The sequence below is a fragment of the Euleptes europaea genome, chromosome 16 (assembly GCF_029931775.1).
Source record: "Euleptes europaea isolate rEulEur1 chromosome 16, rEulEur1.hap1, whole genome shotgun sequence".
NCBI lineage: Eukaryota > Metazoa > Chordata > Lepidosauria > Squamata > Sphaerodactylidae > Euleptes > Euleptes europaea.
Genome location: NC_079327.1, coordinates 15,980,666 through 16,004,561, shown reverse-complemented (window position 1 = coordinate 16,004,561; position 23,896 = coordinate 15,980,666).

Below are 23,896 nucleotides of genomic sequence, written 5' to 3'. Positions count from 1 at the left end.
GGAATGCACTGTTAAAGTTCTGATCAAAACACTGGATGTAGACAGTTCTGAAATATTCTAGGCTTTGAATATGACATAAAAGATTTCAATCATTCTAACTGAAAATATAACATCTCTAATCCTGGCAAATAAGTAATGTGGGAAGCTACTCTGGAGAGCATACAAGGCTACTTTTCCTCATAAATGCCAGGTATTCTTGTAGAGATTAATTAGATATTTTTATGTTGTCCATTAAATTTCATCTCCAGACAATTCTGTTTTGTCTCATAAAGGAGCTGGAATTACAAAGCTCTCAAACTTGAGCTCATTACTGGAAATTGTTTGTAAAAACAACATACTCCATCACATTCTCTTTAGTTTAGTGACACAATATCCCTGCCCCCAGCTTCTTTAGGAGAACAAATGAAAAAAGAATAGTAGAAGATGAAATTATGTTATAAAAGAATTTGAATTCATCAGTTAAGATACTGCAGGGTAGGATGGCAGTTATCTCTTTAGAAACATTTTATTAACATAAAAAGGCTCAAGAAAATGGTAACCTATCAGCAGTCCAGCACGTTGTGATCCCTAATAGTGAGCCTCAAGAAAATGGTAACCTATCAGCAGTATTTTATGTCCCCCCATAGTTATGGAATCAACTAGTAATGCATTAATATGGATATTATGGATTAATTATGGATATATATTCACATTTGTTCAGCAAGACTGTTTCCAGCCCACTTGCCTGATTACTTGGACAGGTAGCTACAGACAGCTTTACTTAACCCACCCACTCTTCAGAACCTTGCCTCCCCTTCTTGAGTGGAACACATTATATAGGGTGTGTGTGTTGGGGGGGGTGTCTCTTGTGATATGCTTAACATGGTTGTTCTGATGTTGGGTGTTATGAACACATGAAGCTGCCTTATACTGAATCAGACCCTTGGTCCATCAAAGTCAGTATTGTCTACTCAGGCTGGCAGTGGCACTCCAGGGTCTCAGGTTTCACATCACCTACTTGCCTAGTCCCTTTAACTGGAGATGCCGGGGATTGAACCTGGGACCTTCTGCATGCCAAGCAGATGCTCTACAAACTGAGCCACAGCCCCTCCCCTATGCTTGACATTACTGTGACTGCTTGAGTTTGCTAATTCTCCAGACCAACAGCTTGTATCATTCCCTTTGATAACCTTTGTTTCTGAGGTTATTCTATCAGGACCCTTGGTAATCCTTTTGGCCTTGTAGAAAATCATCCCCATTTTGTCAGCAGGTCCCTTTGTGTGGGTCACCGCCCAGGTTGGAGGTGTTCCTTTAAGCCCGATGCAAAACCTAAAAGGGCAGCTCTCGTGGAATGAGAGGCAGTGTGGGGAGAGGGTTCCCCTCATGTTCAGACTCTTTTAGTGTGGTTTTTGGCCCAAATTGGTAAGAAGGCCATGATTACACATCTCTCTAGCATCTGTGTCTCCCTGACCACACAAGGTAACAATACAAATACCTGGGATTTTGAAACAGAGAAGACGTTTTGTCTTTGCTCTCACTCAAAGGAAAGTACACACACACACATAGATGAGAGAGAGAAAGCTCAGATTGGAAACAGAATGTAAGTATTTCTTATATATATCAGGGAGAAAAATTCCACTGCAATGAGGCCTGGAGTATATAAATGTACATTTGGATATGTGCTTGGAATGAATATTTCCTGTCAAGATTTTCAAACTGACCACATTTCCAGATGGCTGTAATGACATCCACTGGTCACTAGACCAAAGCACATCGAGGTCTGAATTCTTTTCAGAGAATTATAAGACACTCTCCTAGATTTAACTTTTCTAACACGAACCATTAAATTCTTCACCCAAACAGCTCCCACACTTAATAGAATTAATGGGAAATTGTTGAAATATGCTGTATCTTTGGGTCCGAAATTCCATTTCACACCCAATAAACTTACTCCTTCATACAAGTTACTTTCCTTCAGCTGAAAACGGCTAAAATGATATTTCTGTAATAGACCCACATTATTACAGAGTAGGATGGCTGCTGCCTGTTATGGCATAACTCACTGAATGAGCGGCACATAAAATGCTACACAGCCCACTTCAGTACTTCCTCCAGTTGTATATCCCCATAAAATGGACATTCCTGCCCTTGAAATGTACCAATACATCAATACGGAATCTCAAGAGAAGTAATTCAGGATCATAATAATTAAATAATAATAATAATCGAAGGACTGCTTAAAAGATGGAATTAGCCAAGTAGCACTGATGAACTATCCACTTCCTGATCGAGACCAGTAAGTAGATACAACCAGGAGTGATGAGTGATTAAACACCCTTGATTGGGGCAATGAATCCCATAAGCTAATTAGATATGTGTGAAGACAGATCTCTTTCTTTCTTCCTTGAGCCTGCTGTCAGTTTGACAAGCAAACCCTCCCTCACAGAAGTAGCATGAGAAAGACAAGAAGATATCCTTCTCTGTCCACCCCATTCAGGATTTTTTAACCTCTATCTCCCCCCCCCCCACTTCCTTAGTTGAAATAAAAGAATTCCAAACAGGCTAAATGCACCAGCTTCCTCGCACTATTTAGCTGCCCTTTTCATAAACATTACAGATGGTTCACTATATCTAAAAGTCCTTGGGTTTGCTCCAAGTTAGTTATAGGGTTGCCAGGTCCCTCTTCACCACCGGCGGGAGGTTTTTGGGGTGGAGCCTGAGGGGGGCGGGGTTTGGGGAGGGGAGGGACTTCAATGCCATAGAGTCCAATTGCCAAAGTGGCCATTTTCCCCATGTGAACTGATCTCTATTGGCTGAAGATCAGTTGTAATAGCAGAAGATCTCCAGCTAGTACCTGGAAGTTGGCAACCCTAGTTAGGTAGTACCTCTATGTTCTAAAAAAAGGTTCTTAGCTCTCAGAATATTTGAATGATTAAAAGAAAAAAATTGTTTACCAGAATTGTTTTGGAATGATATTTTTGGTTCTCTTCACTTTTGGGGGGTAGGTATGGGGATTTATTGTATTATGTATGAGTTTAATTTAGAATTGTACACTGCCTTGCATCACAAGGAGAAAGTGGAATATAACTAATTCAAAATAAATATATGGGGTTGCTTTAGATTTTGACATGGAAATTGTTTACCCTTGCCTTCATGATGATGGCATATGCCAAAACAGGACTATACAAATGACATCTCAATTCAGTTGAAATTTTCTGAGTTTTGGAAGAGCCTGAAATCCAAGTACTAACTTTTGAAGCTGAAGTCAACTTTCAGTCTTACCTGTCTGATTATAAATGATTATATCTTGCAAATGGTGCAATTTTGGGTGTATAGTTTGATCTTTTCCTGTATTATAGATCATATTTATTCATATTTTTGTACTTCTGTACATTTACTTGTACAACTGCACATACCTTTGTATTATGTTCAATAAATTGTGTGCCCTCTTTTTCTTCACATGGTCAATTTTATGAAATCCCCCCTTTCCTCTACATTTTTTTCCTGCTGTTGATGTTAGTAACATTAATGCAATCCCATCAACTGAAAAAACAAGTATTTAAATTATGTGGCTTGCTAGGCATGAGAGGCAATTTCAGTTGCTCTGGATGAGAGGCATTTCTGATAGCCTCATTGCAAAAAAAAAGAGGGGGTAAGAGGGAAAAAAAGAACAGCAGGTTGCCAATACTCTTATAATGTCTGTTGCAACTTCAGTAGGTCTGCAAACTACATTATAGAGGCAAACTCAAGAGCCCAGCTATGCCACACTAATGTGACTCTGTACAAAAACAACTGTTATGGGATTCCATCAATCACCAAGGATACCTGCAAGTCATAACAATAAACAGCCATAGATGTACACAGCCATAAATGCAAACACATGAACACATGAAGCTGACTTATACTGAATGAGCCCCATGGTCCATCAAAGTCTGTATTGTCTACTCAGACTGGCAGCGGCTCTCCAGGGTCTCAGGCAGGGGTCCTTCACATCACCTACCTGTCTAGTCCCTTTAACTGGAGATGCCGGAGATTGAACCTGGGACCTTCTGCACGCCAATCAGATGTTCTACCACTGAGCCACAGCCTACAGTTATTCATCTTCCCATGAGATAAATTGTGATGAGTCACAGCAGTTGCAATAGCTCTAGGCAGATAACATGAGAGTTCCTTGTTTCTCTAGCATTGGTTGATCCAAGGCTGCAACATCTGAGTACATCAAAGATGGTCTGCTGGATCAGACCAGTGGGTCCATCTAGTCCAGCATTGTCACACAGTGGCCAAGCTGTTGTCCTGGACAATTTCCCAAAGGATTCTTGCTGATGTTGACTTGTGACATCGATACTCAAAGGATTTCCATATCTAAATGTGAATATTCATTTCAGTCATCTTGACTAATAATCATTGATGGATCTATCCTAGCTACTGCAACTGTCACAGCAACCTTAGTGGAAAGTTCATGTCTATTTTGACCCCTTGGGAATGCAATCCTGTGCACATTTACCTGGCAGTAACCCCAACCGAACAGAAAGGGATCTGCTTTTGAGGAGACCCGCGTAATACCTTGGAGGTGGGTGCTATCAAGGATCAACAGGCAGCAGCAAGTAGTTGTGTGTGTAAAGTGCCGACAAGTCACAGCTAACTTATTTATTTTATTTATGTATTTATTTTGTTGTGGTTTCCAGCCCACCCTCAATCCCCAGCCAAGGGCAGGCTCAGGGTGGGCTATGGCACAGGAGGACTTTCAAGGCAAGAGACTAGCAGAGGTGGTTTGACATTGCCTTCCTCTGCATAGCAACCCTGGTATTCCATGGTGGTCTCCCATCCAAGTACTAGCCAGGATCGACAGAGGCAGAAGCTGAGGCACCTGGCTGAGAGTCTGCAGGACCCAGAATTTCTGAAGAGTTGCTGTTTCCTGAGTGAGGAGGGCTAGTGTGACTGGGGTTATTTGCTGGCTCCGCCCTCTGCTGCAGGCTGTTGAGGGGTGGGACTGAGAGCTCTTCATTAAGAAGGCTCCTCTCACCAGAGGCAGAAGCTGAGGCACGTGGAACAGCCAATCAAATCACCAATAGTCAATCAGAAGCCTTGCTGGGCAAAAGCCCAACCTGGCCCACCCTAAAAACACTTGGCAGACACCAGAAATGGTGTTGGCAAGTACTATGGTATCCACAGGCACCATGTGGGGGACTCCTGCCTTACGTTATCTCATATAAATTATACTTGCTGGTTGTATACAGCAAATGCATTCAAGCTTACAGGGGAAATTTTCAAGCTTAACTATTGTAGGCGTGCATACTGTTTGATAAAGACAGTAAGCTAGAAATAGTTCAGAGGCTGAAAAACAATTTTACCTTGCTTGACTTGCCTCTTAGAATTGCTGAATATATTAAGCATCCTTTAACATGTCGAGAATTTAAAGAGAAGAAAACAGCTGAGTACCTTTCTCTCATTTGCTGGGAACAAGTAATGGCCCCCATCTCTCAGTGTTTTAATGAAAATGTTCTGTGCTTGACTCATCCAGCCAAAATATCTACTGGTATAATTCTAGGAGTAGATCTTTCTGAAGTAGGGTTGCCAGCTCTGGGTTGGGAAATACCTGGAAATTTTGGGGGTGGGGCCTGGGAAGGGTGGAATTTGGGGAGGGGAGGGACTTCAATGAGGTATAATGCCATAAAGTCCACCCTCTATAGCAGCCATTTCCTCCAGGGGAACTGATCTTGGCCACCTGGGGATCAACTGTAATAGCTGGAGACCGCCAGGTGCTACCTGGAGGTTGGCAACCTTATTCTGAAGCAAATATCTTTACTGTTCATGAATGCATATTTGGAGTGGTGGACTCTGATCTGGAGAACCAGGTTTGATTCCCCACTCCTCCACATGAGCGGTGGAGTCTAAGCTGGTGAACTCGATTTGTTTCCCCACTCCTCCATGTGAAGCCAGCTGGGTGACCTTGGGCAAGTCACTCTTTCTCAGTCCCACCTACTATATTAAAGGACTGTTCACAGGATGTCATTTGCCACCAAAAGAAATGTTTTCTGTGCCTTTTTGTCTTGCATTTAAGCCATTTACTTCAGTTTGGAAGCTAATTTGCATGCACGTCATGCAAAGCGACCCAGATATGAACAGAGCCCCCAGACTCTGAGGTGCCAGCCTGCCATTCGGTGCTTTCTGCCAGTCCGCAGCAACACTGACCTTCTGAATCTGAAAAACGATTGCCAGCTCGGCTGTCACAAATGCCTGGAGGATGGGGGCGACCCCTTTGTGTGCCCATAAAATTGGACGCCCTGTCCCAAACTTCCACAAACTCTCTAAGGAGAGTCCCTTGCAGCTATGCTGCAAATTTGGTGGCTCTACCTAGAAAAGCACACACACATGCCAGAGCCTTGAAAATAAATTTAATAGACTATAATGGACCAGATTTTTTTTTTTTTGAGAAATCTGGAAACCCATTTACTAGTATGAGTATTCAGCTTATTTCAATTTACCCTAAAAAAAATCGAGCCCAATAAACCTGAACCCAATATTTACCGGGAAAAAAAAACACATTTTTTTTTTGTACACTCTTAACACCCACTCAGGTTTCCAACACACCAGATACCTCCTTCTCCTCTCTAAATTTCTATGCAGAACAAGAAAGGTATATGTTTGCTCACCATCTTAATCTATCCCCTCCATTTCCAACCCAAACTACACAGGACATTTTGCTGCTCTCTGCTAGTTAGGGCCTCACACTTAGAAGTCTGAATACTTCTGTTCCACAGATTCCACTTCTCCTATCCTTCAGTTCCCACCCCCACACACATCTCTAGCATAAAAATAACTCTTTCTCCACATTGGAGTTATTCTGGTTGATTGCTGGTTGTTAGTGCTGTTAGTTTGTGATACTTCTTAGTTTGGACAAGAATCTGCTATGTCTATGATTTGATGTGGCATTGCTAGTATTTGCTTAGGATTAGTTTCCACCTCCCTAATACCGTACCAAATCCCTCAATAAACCCTGTATTTATTTCTGAACCTTTAAATCCAATCTGTCATTCCAAACATGGTACTCACAGCAACCGCTTCAGGCAAAAGATCTCTGTTTTTTCCATTCCCTGCTCAAATATTCCCTGGATGTTTGTGGGACATGGTAACAGAGCGGGCACAAGTTTGCTGGTCCCACCTCCATGCAATTGCCTGGTCGTTCACAGGGGCAACCGTCCAGAAGCCATGTCAACTCCCTCTCTCCTCATGATCAGCGACAGCTGGAAACCAACATCACTGATCATGGGAGGCACATATGTACGGCCACTTCTTCTGCAGGATGACACCCTACAGACAACCAGGCAATCGTGTGGAGGCAGGAGGCAGGGCCAGCGTGCTCGTGCCAGTTCTCCTTCCTTGCGCATTCAGTCAATGCATGGGCCTGTCATGTGTAATGAGCCAGTGTCTTCAATATATAGAACAAGCAAAGGAAGATCCTGACCAGAAAGAATCTTTCATAGTATAATGAGCAAGGCTCTGTGAGAACTATCTTGGGATTGAGGCCAGGGTAAGGGTCATAAACTGTTTGAAATCTATTAGTGGGGAGAAGTAACAGTGGGATGGCCACCTCCCTTAGTCAATTTAATGCAAAACAAAAAAGTGAGGAATATTCAACTGTGACATATCATTATCTATCTATCTCTATCTATCTATCTATCTATCTATCTATCTATCTATCTATCTATCTATCTATCTATCTATCTCTATCTATCTATCTATCTATCTATCTATCTATCTATCTATCTATCTATCTATCTATCTATCTATCTAGTTGTCACAACCCCTGATTGAGGGCTTTCTCTTGTTATCTCATTCATTCATTCATTCATCATTCATTGCCATCAAGTCACAGCTGACTTATGGTGACCCCATGGAGCTTTCAAGGCAAGAGACATTCAGAGGTGGTTTGCCATTGCCTGCCTCTGCATCATGACGTTAGTATTCCTTGGTGGTCTCTCATCCAAATACTAACCAGGGCTGACCCTGCTTAGCTTCTGAGATCTGATGAGATCAGGCTAGCCTGTGCTATCCAGGTCAGGGCATATATAATTTTATATCACTTGCAAATAACAAGTCCTTCAGGCTTGGACAGTTTTGACCCACCTTACCCTTCATACTCTCTGGTTATGTTACTATACCAGGTCCACTGTGAACTTTAGGTATGTGTGGTAAAGTGTATTTCTTTTATTAGTGTGTCCACTGTCTTTTACATAAGCAGGATTCCTTAATCCTGTACCAGAGAGCACATGAGTTACAACTCAAGACCCCTTTTCTCTGGATCCTGCAGGTGTAGTGGGTGATATCGGTTGAGGATAACACAGGAGTCACATATAACAAAACACGTATGTTTGTTTAATTTGTAAGCATGACCTGTAACGACTTTCCACTCTAGTCTGATAGCTGACACACTTACCAGAGCTGGAAGGCGTGTTGTACTTGATGGTTACAATGTTGGTTCTTTCAGCATGTCAGACTTAAAGACAATAACTAGACGACTTAAACTATTCACTGTTTTTAATCGAAGGACAGCACCCAAACCCTGCCTTTCAAAAATCGTACACTACAGTCCTTACTGGACCAACTGCCTAATTTGGATACCTCCTATCCCTTCTCCCTCCAAAGCCCATCTCTCCTATTTGTCCATTGGCTGTTGACTGTTAAACCCCTCAAGTTTTTTTGGTTTGTTTTTTACTTTAGCATTCCATTCAGCCGATTGGTCTGCGCCGAACAGAGAGAAGAGATGCTGAAATGAACATTATATACAAAAACCCACAAGACCCCAGTCTCTTCTTAGATCTTACATAAATCCCATGCCCAATCTTGCAAGAGTCATCATGGTCATTATCATCAGTTAATTGGAGCTAGCTGGCTATCCCAGACAGTGCATTATTACATTATTAGGCAGCTAGCTGTAGCACCAGATGAACGTTATCTCACCGTCTCAAGACAAACTAGATTTCTGCTGTGAGATGTCTCCTTCTGCTCTGATATGACTGAAATATATAAGGAGGCTGAAGATGAGGCCAACAGAGAACAGTCTCCTGAGGGCTGAGGATTTGTAGATGGCCATATGAAATTCCACTGGCTCCTTGGGTTACCTAATGGAGGGCTGGAATGCTGCCAACAGGTGATGCCATCTACTCTGGGCTGAGCAGGAAGTGAGATATTACAGCTTAAGCACCGGGAGTCCATATTTGAGTCCCTCAGCATCTTATAAACAACTCTAAAAAGGGAAAAAAGCTGCAGCTATTAAGCGACAGCCATGCGGTTTTCAAAATAAAACTACTCTGGTGTAGGGCTGTAAGCTAGCAATATCATTTGATTGAGATCTTTAAGATTCTTTCCAGTGTTTTTATTTGTTGGTATATTTCCCACATTCATCAACAGGGCTCACCAGGGGATCAGGCTCAGAAGAGCAGGCTGCCAACTTTTGACGTCTTGGCGACAAGCCATGATTGCTAAATGGCATTCCCCATATGCTTTAGATGTGCCGGTTTACAGTACTAAAGCTGCCGTTCTCACAAACAATGCAGACAGAAACTGAATTTCCCTGTTTGTAAATTCTTCTTGTTGTTGTTTTCCTGTCATATTGATTCCCCCCTTACTCTCAACTTGTTAGAATGTTTGAATTTTTTTTAAAAAATGAATTTATTTATTTATTTATTTATTTAGATATTTCTCCCCAAGGGGACCCAAAGTGGTTCTCAGCATCATTCTCTTCCCCTCCTGTGAGGTAGGTTAGGCTGAGAATATCTGATTGGTCCAACATCACCCAGCAAGTTTCCAAAGCCAAGTGGGGATTTTAACCTGGATCTTCTAGATCCAACTCCCTAAGCATTACACCACGCTTACTTATGTTGTACATTTGTGTCTGGATAGTTGATTGTAGGGGTGTGGATATCAATACGCCCAATTTTTAACCTTTTCAGTATTTTTGGGGTTGTTGTTTTGTTACCAGCAAAAAAAAAAAAATGATGGCAATAAATGAGGGCCGAAAAAGCAGACCCCGGATATTCAGAGCCACTGTGGCCCCACCACCATTTTTTGCCTCCCCTCCCCTTCCCTTACTTAGCCACACTTAGCTTTCGCAGACCTCTGCTGCCGCGCCGAAGGACTGAAGGTGGGGCTTGCTGGGAGAAACTGCAATATGTCTGCCGTATTCCTTCCCTTAAAGCACCAGCTCTATAATATCATTGGTAACTGAGAACCAGGCAGGTAATGAAAACTATCAGCCCTTCATTGATGAAGCTCCAGCTAGGACATTTGTAGTTAGGGTTGCCAGGTCCCTTTTCACTACGGCAGGAGGTTTTTGGGGTGGAGCCTGAGGAGGGCGGGGTTTGGGGAGGGGAGGGGCTTCAATGCCATAGAGTCCAAATGCCAAAGCGGCCATTTTCTCCAGTTGAACTGATCTCTATCGGCTGGGGATCAGTTGTAATCGCAGGAGATCTCCAGCTAGTACCTAGAGGTTGGCGACCCTATTTGTAGTGAGAAACTAGGTTGAGACCTGATCTCTTCATTGTTGTAACCCTGCTCAGTCAAATAAATAAATGAAAGACCAGCAGTTGAGAGAAACACTTTCTGCAGAAAGCAGATTGCCAACCCTGGAAACAAACATTTCAGATAGATCATTTTTGTCACCTTCACCCCCTCCCCCCCAAAAAGAGACACCTTGTGTGGTGAAGTTAAAGCTCGCCCTTCTCAACATGACTCCCACCCTAAATTTTCCACGCTCCTCACAGAAACCAAAACCTTTGACAGAAACAAAACTCCTTTAGTTGAGGATGTGAGTTCCCTAAAGGCCAAACGGCCAAGAGTTGGCAGAATCTGACAAGACAGTAGTGGTGGTGGTGGGGAGTGTTACTGAGCAACAGGTTGCCTCTTTTTTCCCCATAAAGCAATCCAGAGATATTATGCCACAGTAATGTGGGTTGGCTGCATAGCAACCCAACTTTGATTTTCAGTGACAAACATGGTACAAGGCAATTTATTCAGAGCCATTTTATTCGGTTCTTTCTTCCTCCTTAATGGATTCTATCACATATAGAGTTCAGCGACGGATCTTCAGGGAACTGCAGGGGGGTTCCACAATCCTTTGTGCTGAATTTGACCATCCTTGAGTACCTGCTAGTGCAGCTTGCGTCCCGATCACATGTCACGGACATGGAGCGCCGTGTTTGGCAGTCAGTTCAGGCTGCTTGTGGTCAGCTCCCACCTGCTTACCAGATTGCTTTCTGAAAATGAGCTGGGAGCTTCCATTTGTGAAATAAACTTATATCCTCCACTGCTACTGCTATTACGCCAGGACTACCACATTTGTCTGAAGGAATCATAGAGTTGGAAGGTACCACCAGGGTCATCTAGTCCAACCCCCTGCACAATGCAGGAAATTCACAACTATCTCCCACACACACACACACACACACACACACACACACACACACACACACACACAGAGTTACCCCTACTCTATTCCCAGAAGATGGCCAAGATGCCCTCCCTCTCATCATTTGCTTAAGGTCATAGAATCAGCATTGCTGACAGATGGCCATCTAGCCTCTGCTTAAAAACCTCCAGGGAAGGAGAACTGACCACCTCCCAAGGAAGCCTGTTCCACTGAGGAACCGCTGTTAACTGTTAGAAAATTCTTCCTAATGTCTAGACAGAAACTCTTTTGATTTAATTTCAACCTGTTGGTTCTGGTCCGACCTTCTGGGGCAACAGAAAACAACTCAGCACCTTCCTCTATATGACAGCCCTTCAAGGAAGACTTAACAGTCACATTAAAAAAAAAAAAAAACATTGTCAGGGAAATGAAAACCTGTCTCTTATCATTTGGTTGGTGTTCACCAAAGTCTTTCTGACACATCTATAATAATGGTGACTTGAAGGTCCCTCTTCACCACCAGCGGGAGGTTTTTGGGGCAGAGCCTGAGGAGGGCAGGTTTTGGGGAAGGGAGGGACTCCAATGCCATAGAGTCCAATGGACAAAGTGGCCATTTTCTCCAGGCGAACTGATCTCTGCTGGCTGGAAATCAGTTGTAATAGCAGGAGATCTCCAGCCTGGAGATTGGCAACCCTAACCTTGGACTCTAACAGCTTAAATAGTCATCATACACTAACACATGGGTGTTGGATATTAATCTACCACCAGAAGTAGTTGATGCTTGACTAGTGTTTGGGGGGTGGGAGGTAAGGCTAGCTCATCACACCCAGTCTCACTGTATTGTATCATTGTGACAATTAAGTTTGCCTGATAGACTGCTAGTTCAGTCAAGTTTCTGAGCGTCAGAAACCATTCTGCACTGCAAGTATGCATTTCTACTGAACTTTCAGAGACCTTTCAGCTTTAGTTGCTGTTTTATATCCTTTCCAAAGGGCTTTTCCCTCTCAAAATTGGAGTACATATTTTTAAAATACTGTGGTACAATGCACTCTCTGGGACTAATATTGGCAACCCCATCCCACAATAGCACATTAATTGCATTTTCTTTTGTCAATCACTGTTACTATTGTCAGTTTTCTAAGCGGCAAACTGTTAGGCTCTTTTTCCTCTGTCTGTGGATTTGTTCAATAAGTGCTTATCCGGGGGGGGGGGGGCAATTTCTTTTTTTCCTCTCTAAATGCCTTAATAACCAGTTGCCTTTAAGAGGTCTTTACTGAGCTTTATAATTTGTAAACAACCATTTTGCCCCATTGTTAGATATGTGCACAAGAGCCTGACACATAAATTGTTCGACTTGTTAAACAGATGGCTTTCTAATCATCACTGCCTTTCATTCTTTTTGATTAGATGACTTCCCTTTTGAATTAATTCAAAAAAGGTTTATTAAACACAGCAGGTAAGTCCAGCGAACCACTGACTAATCATTACAATGACACCTGATTGCATTGCCTATCTGATCAGTCCAAATAGAAAATTCACAGAAACACATTGAGAAGTCCTGGCATGGACGTTTGTACATGGATGTTCTAATGACATTCCATAGAATGATAAATGCTTGCCCTATCCGGTGAACTGGATTTGTTTCCCCACACCTACGCACAAAGCCAGCTGGGTGAGCTTGGGCAAGTTACAGCTCTGTTAGAGCTCTCTCAGCAACACCTACCTCACAGGATGTCTGTTGTGGGGAGGGGAAGGGAAAGTGGTTGTAAGCCAGTTTCGGTCTCCCTTAAGTGGTAGAGAAAGTTGGCATATAAAAACCAATTCTTCTTCTTCTTCTTCTTCTTCTTCTTCTTCTTCTTCTTCTTCTTCTTCTTCTTCTTCTTCTTCTTCTTCTTCTTCTTCGCTATATCTCCCTCTCCCCCTAAGACACTTCCAATCGCTGCAGAATTCCCAATATCTATTTCAATGGAACCTGCTTCCATGCATTTATACAGCTAAGCTGAACTACTTGTGGAGAATCAGATAGGAAGATAGGGCTAGTGTGCATTGTGGGGATTCCCACTTTTCAGCCGGGCAATGGATTGGTTGGCAATTGCCCACCAGTGTAAGTGTCCTGGCAACCCTACCTGTGAGGCACATTAGTTTGAAAGAGAATGACTAACCCAAGGCCACCCAGCAATCTTCCATGGCACAACCGGGAATCAAACAGGATCTCCCATATTCTAGTCCCACACTCTAACCGCTACACATTGATACACATGGGCGTTAATTATTGAATTAGATCAGAAAGCTTGCACAGATTAGCAGAAAAAATCAAAAAAGAGGGCACATATCTGAATAACCTTCTGTCTGATTTTTGTTCTTTTTCATCAATACAAGTTGGAAAGCTCCACTGAATGTCTTAAAATGTTGCAAATAATTGCAATTTTAATCTGATATTGCAGGCAGTAAAACAATAATAGAAGGGCAAATAAATATTTGACTCCTCTTGACACATTTGAATAATTAGCAAATATTTTAAAAGGATAAAACAGTTAATTTTCCTGTGTTTGATTTCAATTCAGATGTTTTTAATTTTTGAGAAAATCTATCTTTGTGGCCGTCATGTTTTAGAGGTCAAAAGCTTCAAAAAAAGGAGCAGTTTTTGTATTTGTTTATTTATTGTGCATAATCAACAGAAAGACATGTAAGGTTGTATGTCATGTTTGATTCAGAACTTAATGGTGTTTTAAAATGTCAGTGAGGGAAAATAAGAACATTTTGTTTTAATGTTGTCTCAGCAGATATCTGAAAGATGCAGCATTTGGGTAAAGCTGATTAAATTCCAGAAAATCACATGCTTGAATGGCATCTGAAAGAAATACAGATCAAATTATGAATGTTCCCTTTCTAATGCTTTTGTCATTCTGAGACTTCAATTGGGTGGGGTCTGTTTTTGTTTGCTCCCAGCAATTGTGCAGGTCTTCCATCCTGGAGCCTTGGATCGGTTTCGCGTCTCAAAGCAGCTGGACGATGCTGCAGTAGAACCATTTAGTTTGAAATACAAACAAGGGACTTATATGATCTGCAGCGTAAACAGATGTAAGCGCGATCATTAACAAGCCGAGAATGGCAGACTTCAGACAGGATGATTCTGTCAACTCACATTGACTTGTGCGACTTTTGATACAGGCAACAATGGTTCATCTGTACGTTGTTGAGTTTCTAAAAAAGGGGCCCCCCTCCCATAAGTAACCCTCTCCTCCTGCAGTTCAGAAATAATGAGATTTTTATCATCTGAGCCCAAATCCCTTTCAATAAGATTCATAAATAAGCTGGGGTCCTCCTGAGCAGCCCTCTCTCTGTTCCTTTCCCCAAAGCCTTTCTTCCAACAGCAGTGATGACGTACATGAACAGACACAAACATTTCCACTAGGACCTTCATTAGTTCCAAAGCCTTTATTGAAAGCTCCCAGTGCAGTGAGATCTTTGGGACCTATAGCGTGTCTGGACTGCTGTGTGTTTAGTAAGGACTTGGAAGTAGGGTTGCAAACCTCCAGATATTAGCTGGAGATCTCCTGCTATTGCAACTGATCTCCAGCCAACAGAGATCGGTTAACCTGCAGAACATGGCTGCTTTGGCAATTGGACTCTATGGCATTGAAGTCCCTCCCCTCCCCAAACCCTGCCCTTTTCAGGCTCTGCCCCAAAAATCTCTAGGTATTTCCCAACCCAGAGCTGGCAACCCAGAGCAGTAGTGTGTGCGAAAAAGATCTTGGGGTAAACCAAACACTGAACATGAGTCAGCAGTGTGATGCTGTAGCTAAAAAGGCAAATGCGATCTTAGGCTGTATCAACAGAAGTATAGTGACCAGATCATGAGAAGTGATGGAATCACTTTACTCAGCTCTGGTTAGACCTCACCTAGAGTACTGTGTTCAGTTTTGGGCACCACAATTTAATAAGGATGTAGACAAGCTGGAACATGTCCAGAATAGGGCAACAAGGATGGTGAGGCATCTGGAGACCAAGTCCTATGAGGAAAGGTTGAAGGAGCTGGGTATGTTTAGCCTGAAGAGGAGAAGACTGAGAGGGGATATGATAACCATCTTCAAGTACTTGAAGGGCTGTCATATATTGGAGGGTGTCGAGCTGTTTTCTGTTGCCCCAGAAGGTCCGACCAGAACCAAAGAGTTGAAATTAAATCAAAAGAGTTTCTGTCTAGACATTAGGAAGAATTTTCTAACAGAGCAGTTCCTCAAGTGGAGCAGGCTTCCTCGGGAGGTGGTAAGCTCTCCTTTCCTGGAAGTTTTTAAGAAGAGGCTAGATGGCCATCTTTCAGCAATGCTGATTCTATGACCTTAGGCAGATCATGAGAAGGAGGGCACGGCCATCTTCTGGGCATGAAGTATGGGTCACTGGGGGTGTGGAGGGGAGGTAGTTTGGAATTTCCTGCATTGTGCAGGGGGTTGGACTTGATGATTCTATGTTTCTATGATTCTACCCAAAGTACAGATTCAAAAAACTACCTTTAATAATATCCTTCCATGCTTGTTGACATTACCACAGGGATGCTGGATATTGTCAATACTGTTTTTCTGGTAAAACACAATGCCAGCCTACAGAAATGGGAAGCCACATTTAAATATATCTCAGTGATCCAGTCTCAGCTCTGGATCAAATTCGCTCTCCAATTAATTGGGGAAATGATAGCTGCAGAACTTTATGTTGCAGCCACATGAACAATGGTCAGCAAGGAAACAACAGTTGGATCCTGTGATATGTGGGCCCAAGGATTGTGGGGTCTTCCACACCAGCTCCTCCTCCTGCCTTCTTCCTGGAACAATTTCCATCACCAAGAAACTTTATTCCATCACCAAGAAACTAGCCCAGAGATGAAAGACCCACATAGACTAATAGTGGGGAGGGAGAAGGGGGAGAAATTGCCCTTTTCTTCCTCTTCCATGAGTGGTGTTCCACTCACAGAAAGGACAATCTTGTTCCTTTCCCAGAAGAGGAAAAATCTGGCTATGAAACTGTCCACTGTATGCAGTTCATTAAAATGGTCTAAAATATGGGCACAACAGTGAGTGATTTTGGACGTTGCCACCAATGGCTGTCAGATTTTGCAAGAGAGCTGCAAGATTGTTCCAAGCAGAGTAAAGTGTCTGCAAGAAAGATGCATACGTGCATGGGTTGTATGGAAAGATGGAAATTCTTGATCTTTATGGGAAGTCCAGGGAAGTGCTAGAAAGAAATAATGTGCTGGAAGATCCAGCTAGCCTTTTTGCTCAAGCTAGGAAAATTTTCCTCCTTAATATTTCTGCCATCTCACATGGTCTTTGTTCATGCAGGTTCATGGAGGACAGGGCAATCTATGGCTACTAGTCAAAATGAATACTAGTCATGATGCATACCTATTCTCTACAGTATCAAAGGAGCATGCCTATTATATTAGGTGCTGTGAAACACAGGCAGGATGGAGTTGCTGCAGTTGTCTTGTTTGTGGGCTTCCTAGAGGCACCTGGTTGGCCACTGTGAGAACAGACTGCTAGACATGATGGGTCTTGGTATGATCCAGCATGGCTTTTCTGATGTTCTTATGTCCCATGATCCCCACCACAATCTTTTTGGGTGGTCAAAGGAGACTCCTCCACATATTTTTACCAGTAGAAAAGTTGATTGTATTCAACACAAGGGAATAACAAACCTTAAATAATTTCAAGAAACAAGTCCTTGCACAATCACTACAAGCTACAGTCAATTCAGGAGATGAAAGTGTGGGGTGTGGCAAATTAAAGGATCACAGTTTATGAACCTGCTGGTTTTTTTTCTTTTCTGAGTAGCGGGCATAACTGATGGTGTCCATAAAGTACATTTAACTATGGCTGATGATGCATGGCACATCAAAATACAATCTTGGTATTCAGATACAATTTAATATATACATATAGGTCGGTGTTGGACTATAGCCCTGAAGTTAAAAAAAAATGCCCTAAGGGAATTCTTCTTTTCTTCCCGGTTTATTTTATTTGTATCCCCTACCAAAATGGTAGTGAATAGGCAAGTGAATGAAGGAGGAAGGCATTTGGGCCAGTGGGGGAGGGAGATGGAGGGTGGACAAGCAATGATGGTAGGCAGCAAGTGAGGTGGTGAAAACACAAGCAAGATAAGTAGTGGTAGTGGTGGTCGTGGTGGTGGTAGCAGTGGGAGGACAAGAGGAGAATAGAAGTATGAAGAATCATGACTAGTGGGGGTGGGATTTTCCCCTGAAGTTTCTCGTGTGTCCCTGCTTGTACCAGCAGTGATTACAATGTGTCCATTCATTGTGTAGAAAAACTTACTGCATGAAAACTCAACCCTAATAACAAAACCAGCAGCAAAAAATGGACAAATAAGACCAGTGGGGAAATATCTACAAACAAACAAAACAGGGGACACCCCCCACAGCCAAGACCAAGTAGATAATAGGGTTCCCCTCTTATTTGGGACTTACTTGTTTTAATACCCGAAGTGCCAAAGGGATCTGAAACTTGGGGAGTCTCATAAAGGCCCCTGGGTTCAGCCATGACATTTGAAATTCCCCAGAATGAAGAAGGGTGTTGCTGCAAGGAAAGTACCACGTCGTGGTACGTCGTTCTCAGCTCTGGTGACATCAGCCAGTATTCTGACATACCCCAGAGGTGTCTGCCCAGCCCAAGGACATTGTTATTTCATTAACCAACTCCCAGTTTCTCTCCCCCCCCTTTTTTTTTACTCAATCAAGAAGGACACTCAAGTCATTAATTTGCCCTCCATCCTGTTTCAGGAGTGATCTTGCCTCGCACAGACTTTTGCGTCCATGCAGATCTGGCTCACTTCAACTACTAATCAAAGTATGTTAATCATGTTGCCTCACCCAGGCTCTTTCTGCTCATGCAGATTTGACTCACAATAGGCTAATCAAGGCATCTCCCTACCTATTTTTCCCCATCAAAGTTTGACAGCAGTTAACTTTAAACCAGTCAGTGAGATGAAAACTTTTTTATCTTGACCCAAGCCAAATCTAGGATGGCCAGCCCCCCACTGGGACCTGGGACCTTCTGTCCATAAAAGAGGGATCTTCAGACCCGTCAAATTATTCCTTAGATCTTCGGTCCAAACCTCTGCTAATCAGAACTTCGGTTTCCTTCTGAGAACCCCTGCTGCACTTTGTAGGTTTTTTCTCCTTGCTTTACCAGCTCTTCATTCCGCGCAGCTATGTCTGCCCCAGCCCTCTCCAGACCTCAAGTCCCAGATTTAAAGTTGTATGAAGAGTTGCCAACCTCCAGGTACTAGCTGGAGATCTCCCGCTATTACAACTGATCTCCAGCCGATAGAGATCAGCTCACTTGGAGAAAATGGCTGCATTGGCAACTGGACTCTATGGAACTGAAGTCCTTCCCCTCTCCAAACCCCGCCCTCCTCAGGCTCCGTCCCAAAAATCTCCAGGTATTTCCCAACTCAGAGCTGGCAACCCTAGTTGTATGTCCCTTCCTTAAAACTTCTCGGTTTCCTCCCTTCTATCTTTTATAAGTGTGCCCTTTCGTTGGTGTGTGTGTGTGTGTGTGTGTGTGTGTGTGTATGAGTGGTTGATTATGGAATCAATTCTCCGGTGCATAGTGTAGGCTCTTTACATTTTTATTCTTTTTATTTTGTTTTGTATACAATAACGTTATTGGTGTTTACAACCACTTTCCCCCTCTCTCTTTCTGAATATTTTTTATTATTATTTTGGGGTATCCCTACTGGGATCCACTCTGGTATTTAGAAGCTGAAAGGTCACATGCTAGTCTTTTCTGGAACTCTTTTAAAGCTAATTTCCCACTCTCTGGGTCCATTTTGGGTAACTATCCTCATCTTCATGCAATAAATAATATCTTACACCAGTGCCATGACGAATACTCAGAAAAAATATTGTCATATTTTGAATACTTCCTCAAAAGCACTATATAAATGCTCAGCATGATTCCCCCCCATCTATTTCAGCTGTATTTATTTTATTCAGTTAGGTTATTTATAATCTGGAGATGATCTACAGCACAATAAAAGACGATAAAACAGTAAATATGCAAGATTCAAGTAAAATACAGTAAAATAAATAAAAATTGGTATCACTCTCCCTGTGACATCATTTTTTGTTAACCTAGCTCAAAAGCTCTCTGGAAAGTCCACTTTTTAAGCACATCTGGAAGGCATTTAGGGAAGCAGGTATTTTCAATTCCTGTGGGAGGAATTTCTAAAATCAGGGGACAAGAGCTGGAAAAAAACCCTCCTCCAAGTCCCGGTCGAAACTCAGCTCAAGCTGAGAAGGAAGCCCCCCTGGGCCAACCTCAAGTCTCGGTCAGACTGATTTGGGTAGAGGGAGTCCTTCAGTAAGAGTTGGTCAGTACAAAGCTACTACGATGCAGGACTACTGAGAACCACTATGGACTACCAGGACCACTGAGAACGATTGCCCTTACCCCACTCAGAGCCAACCCAAACATTCTTTGAAAACAAAACACATAACTAGACTAGCTTCACGGGCCCTCATCTGACCAGGCCCCTGGGAATTGTGTCTCCCTAATCCCCCTGTTTCGGCAACCCTGCTAAATATGGTCTCCTTTGGGGGATTAATATGGAGTACACCATTGGTATAGAAAAAGGTGGTGGGAAAGCATGGAAGGGCACACGGGATCTGCTTAGTAGAACTTCCATCGCTGTCTGTTTGGCATCAGGATGCATGATAAGTACAATGTAGACAAATTATTCCCTTTGCTTCAAAGGATACTGTCTGAGACGGCACACTGGTCTGATTTCAGCATTTGACATGCATCTTCCTAACGATTCGGTCATCTACTGACCATGTCAACTATTGGGCTGATGATACTATCAGCAGGAGTTCGCTGCGACTCATTGATCACAGGGGTTTGATATACATTTTGAGGCAGAGCGTGTAAAAGTTTTTCATTCCTTAAATCTTCAGCTGAAGCCCTGGAGGGACAGGAGAAAGCTGTGAAGAATAATTTGGCAGCAGGTCAGGAGCGTTTTTCGTGATCCCCGGGATGATCAGCATTACACGTGGAAGAGAGCGACAAAAATATATTCTGTCAATTTACGATGCACAAAGAAAAGAAAAAAATACACTCAGAGAATTCCAGCCAGAAAACAACAATTTCTTGCCACGTTGACCACTGTGCTTCCTTTTGAGCGCTGAATGTGTCAAAAAGTTGAAAGGAAGGGTAAGAGGCAGTGAGGCAGGGGGAAAAAAGTCATTTTGGATCCACATTAGTGTTATGGTTGAGTGGAAGGGAGAACATCAAGAAGGAAGATTGCATCCTAACTTTCAGCTTGATGAGGGAAGTTGGAGAAGTTTCAGATGTGACACTCATGCACAGATAGCAGAGAGCACAAGTGACCCATGCTTCCTGTTCCTCTCTGTCAAAGCCTCATCCTGCACTATCCAATCTGCCAGCTGATAGAGAACAGTTCACCTGAAGAAAATGGCCGCTTTGGCAATTAGACTCTATGGCATTGAAGTCCCTCCCCAAACCCTGCCCTCCTCAGGCTCTGCCCCTTGCCAAAATGCCCCCACAGGAGCTTCGCGAAAAATCCCCTTTGCTTGCTATTGTGGGAATTGTCCATTAGCCTACTTTCACTACAAAGACGCAATCCTGTGGAAGTCGGTTAATGGGAAATTCCCACAATAGCAAGCAAAGGGGATTTTTTGCGAAGCTCCTGTGGGGACATTTTTTGGGGATAGAGGTCCCAAATTTTCAGGGTAGCTTTCAGGTACTCTCTTTGCATGAACCGCAAAGTTTGGTGAAGATTGGGTCAGGGGTCTGGTGTTATGGGCTCTGGAGAGGTCGCCCCTCCCTCCTCCATAGACAAGCATTAGCCCATTAGCAAACAGAGAATCTGACTCTTATGTTCCTGCTTCTGTATGGAGGTGGGAGGGGTTGATCTCTTCCAAACCCCATAACATCAGACCCCCCCCCCGACCCAATCTTCACTGAAATTGGGGGTTCTTGCAAGGAGAGTCCATGCAAGCTATCCTGCAAGTTTGGGGGCTCTAACTAAAAAAAATGCCTCCCAGGGCTGAATTTTTTCAGGAAACCCAATAAACCCAAACCCTAATTTTACCGAATTTTGTTTGCACACCCCTAATAAAAACCAACTCCTCCTCCTTTTCCTCCTTCTCCTCCTCCTCCTCCTCCTCCTCCTCCTCCTCCTCTTCTTCTTCTTCTTCTTCTTCTTCTTCTTCTTCTTCTTCTTCTTCTTCTTCTTCTTGTTCTTCTATCACCCCCTCAATTCTTACTGGCAGTATGTGTAGAAGGTAAGGAGATTGCATGCAACTCTCTCACCCCTTCTTACACCGGACTGTAGGAGCAAGGCATGGCATTGCCTCTTACCTGCTAGGTATCTCATGTATTAGAAAACAAAAGAGGTGCCTACCAATTAGGCAATGGCACCCTTAACCCTCACAATATTGTGTGTGGGACAAAGCAACTCTGGACACAGGAGCCATTGCAACCCTTTAATTTGCCTTTTGGCTGTCCCTGTGGTACATTTCTGGTTATCGTGAAAGAGAAACATTGTCCTCTATGCTGTAAGAGATTAGGAGGAGAAATCTTTGCCCTATTTCGCTTTTGTTCTCCTCATCTTACCAAAGGAGGGCATGATTAAACAGTTGAATTGTGGACTGAGATGAGATCTCAGGACAAATTTCAACCGCCACCTTGAATCAAATCCTGGTTCTTTTCTCAGGTCCTCCTGAATTTAAAGAAAGGGGATATAATGACCCTGCTCCAAATGTCTGTAGCTGCTGTGGAATGTATACATTTGAAACCATCAGTAATTGAGCAAATCTGATGCAGAGCTCAATCAAACCCTCCCCTCCATATTTCCCAAGAGCTGACTGGCCTCGTTGCCAGTTTCTATCAGGTGGGGGCATGTGAGTTTAAACCATGTATCTGGACTAAAGAAACATTTGTGCAGGCTGTACATATCTATGCCCTTGATTGCTTGGCCAGGTAAGGCTGCACAGGTGGATTCTTGGCCAGGTAGGGCTCCACAGGATCATTTCCTTGGGTGTACTCTTCCTAGTTGAGCTATTTAGCAGCATGAAGGCATGGCAAAAGACACACTAAATATTTTCCCCCTAGAAAATGTAGCCAATTTCTGCTGCACTATGGTGTCTAGTTATTTCTGATCTGTTCCCTTCAATGGAAAAGTCTGGGCTTGTGCTGTGTGGCTCTCACCCGCAGCAGCAGCCTTAAGCTCCACCACGAGCAGCCGTTTTGTTCGGCAAATGTTACACGAAAAGCAAACAATTTTAATTGGGAGTGGGTGCATTCCCATAGGCTTTTTCTGCTGTTAAATTTTCTTTTTCTTTTCCCCCCTTTCCCCCAGTCATCCAGAAAACACTGCAATATGAAAAAAAAGGCATTTTATTTAACCCAGAGGTCCCCTGAACTGAGCGGGGCAGTAAAGTGAGAATTTTCTGCTAAATAATCGCTTGTCGGTTGTTTTTGAAAAACGGCACATCTCCAGCACCACTGACCAATCATGAAGCACATAATGACCTTACAAAGACGCCTCCTGCAGTTCCACATAAGTTTGCCAGTTGGCACGGAGAGCTAAATGTCTACAACTGTACATTTTTTTTAAGTTGTAGCACTTACTACTTATCTGTTAAGCTCACTATAGGCTTTACCAGAGAGGATGCTGCAGAGCCTGAAAACTAGCTCACTGTTCCTGATTAAAAAAACACACACACCATAAAGTTATGTTTCTGCTTCTCTTTCAGTGAGACTTACTTCCAATAGAGAGGTATAGCTTTCACCCTGAAGAGATGTCATCTGCTACCTATTGATCAACTCTAGATTTCCTCTGACACTCTCATGGCTTAGTAAACTCTTGTGCTTAGAATTTTGTAAATATTTTAGGATACTCTGAAACGGCCTGTGGCTATACAAATAAACTTGAATTGCTTGATTGATTGACTGATTGATAGTAAACTTGTGTGTCATATTGCCTCTTTTAAGTCAAAATGAAATAGAAGTCCAGTGGCATTGTACAGACTAGCAGAATTTATTCCACTATAAGATTATGTGACCCAGAGTTTGCTTCATCAGATGCATAGAATGGTACGTCCTTTGGTTCGATGCATTTATATTCACAATAGTAAGGTATCAGGGCAGGGAAAGATGTTACAAGGAGAGGTCAGTGGGGAAGGTTATTCTACCCAATTTATGGTCAGGTATTTGAATTATGTCAAGGGGAAACTACCCTTCCCAGAAAGCTATGAAAAAATGTGCATTTTTAAATGTTGATAGCACAGACTTCAACACACCCCAAATTATAAGGCTTTTATAAAAGAAATGTATTGTTTGTTTGTAATGGCTGGCTGGCTGATTGATTCACTTGGTGTTCATTTATGTGATTTGAGAGGGGGAGGTGTGAAAGTAGGGCTCCTGTTGGGCTGAGAATGTGCATGCATGATACACTTCCAAGAGCTCTAAATTGTAG